A 2373-nucleotide genomic window follows, 5' to 3' on the forward strand; every position below is an offset into this window, starting at 1 on the left:
AATTGAAGGAGTTAATGGAGCTTCATGCAAACGACAATGGAGGATTCCCATTCTTCATTTCGGCATGGATGGAGGACTTGAAGAAGATGATGTTTGAGTGGGAGTAATCTGCCCACTTATGATTATATTTAATCCATATTATAATTCTTAGTGGTCCACTCACATAATTTAAATCATTTTATAAGTTTAATGTGCTAATTACAAAATTTTCACTCCACTTTTGGCTATTTGCATTAGGTACCACCAAACTAATTTTTCATTTTATTTTCTAAGTGTAATATTATTTATTTTTAATGTACATCTAGGTCAAAAGACAATTCGGGATGTCAAATGACCACAATGCCCCTGTTCGGGTTGCATTCCCGATTTTTCGGTAACACCGGGTTTTGTCTGTTTTTCAATTTCTCACTTTTCTTTGTACTAATTAATTAATTTTTATTTGATATTTCTAATGATATTTATACTTCAATTGATGTCTCTTTAAGTCCTATAAATATTTTCCAGGGTTCCCCCCGGTTCAAGGCTAGTCAACGGTCCACGCCGTGACTTCCCGGTGAGGTCATCTATCGCTAGGGTTCTCGGCTCGCTTAACTTGGTTACCTTTCTTTGTTATTATTTTTCCTTTGTCTTTCTTGTATTTTCTTTTCTTGTATTTCATTATTTTATGTCTCCTCACTCATAACGAAGTGTAGTTTTAGGCATCCTAGCTGTCCGGACAACACTGGTCACTGGAACAGTAGAACGCACTACCGAACATAGGGGTGTTACAATGATGGTCTTTATTATTTGGATAATAATGACAAACACAAAATGTATGCAAGTGATCTAAATGAATGCAATGCCATAGTGAAAATCAACTCAAATTCAAAATATATTTGGCACTTAAGATTAGGTCATGTTGCAGAAGATAGGATTGCAAAATTGGAGAAAATGGTGATTTTATCCTCATTGGGCTCTAAGCTTACTCCAACTTGTGAATCTTGCCTTCAGGGAAAAATGACTAGATCACCCTTTGTTGGACAAGGGCTAAGAGCTAAAAATATTTTGGAGATAATACATAGTGACGTATGTGGTCCATTTAAAGAAATGGCTAAAGGGGGTTTTCATTACTTTATTACCTTTACTAATGATAAATCAAGGGTTGGGTATTTGTATTTGATGAAATACAAACATGAATCCTTTGAAAAGTTCAAAGAATTTAAATATGAAGTATAAAATCAAACAGGAAAGAGTATTAAAGCTCTTCGATTAGATCGTGCAGGTGAATATTTGAGTACTGAATTTGATGAATACTTGAGAGAGACGACGTTGTCTTCCAGCTGACTCCTCCAGGAACGCCACAACTAAATGGTGTATCTGAAAGGAGAAATCGTAGCTTATTGGATATGGTACGTAGTATGATGAGCTATACTGATATGCCAATCTCCTTTTGGGGATTTGCATTAGAATTAGCTTTGTATATTCTGAATAAAATTCTATTAAAATCAGTTTCTTCCACATCTTATGAGATATGGAATGGAAGAAAACCAAGTCTTAAGCATGTTAAGATTTGTGGTTGTCCAGCTTATGTCAAAAAGCTAAACACTGATAAATTGGAAACCAGATCAGAAAAAGGTCATTTTGTTGGATATCCAAAAGATAGTTTTGGATATTATTTTCATTTGCCTACTTCACAAAAGGTTGTGATAAGTAGAGAGGCCACATTTCTTGAACAACAGTTTGTTCAAGAAGGAGGCAAAGGAAGGTAGATAGAGTTGAAATTGGAGAATTCTGATCAACCAACAGATCAGATGGATATAGATCCATCTAGTCAACCTACACCCATTGATGAAACATCTATAGCTGTTCCTCGTAGAACAACTAGGGTATCTCACCCACCAGTGAGATATGGTTTCCTTCATGAAGAAGAACAAGAGTTGTCTACTCATAAAAAAGTAGATCATGGAGATGATCCACTTACCAATGAAGAAGCTATATCAGATATAGACTTTTCAAAATGGATTGATGCTATGAAATCTGAAATTGATTCCATGTATAAGAATCAAGTTTGGGATCTTGTTGACCCACCAGAAGGTATTGTACCTATAGGAAACAAATGGGTTTTCAAGAAGAAAATTGGTTCTGATGAAAAGGTAGAGACCTATAAGGCAAGGCTAGTAGTGAAAGGGTTTCGCCAAAGGCAAGGAATCGACTATGAGGAGACTTTCTCGCCTGTTGCCATGCTTAAATCAATTAGGATTCTATTAGCAATAGCTGCATACTATGATTATGAGATTTGGCAGATGGATGTCAAAACAGCTTTTCTCAATGGATACATTGAAGAAAACATTTTCACGGAACAACCTAGGGGGTTTGAATCCCAAGATGGTTCCA

Source organism: Hevea brasiliensis, chromosome 7, assembly GCF_030052815.1.
Source record: "Hevea brasiliensis isolate MT/VB/25A 57/8 chromosome 7, ASM3005281v1, whole genome shotgun sequence".
NCBI classification, from domain to species: Eukaryota; Viridiplantae; Streptophyta; class Magnoliopsida; order Malpighiales; family Euphorbiaceae; genus Hevea; species Hevea brasiliensis.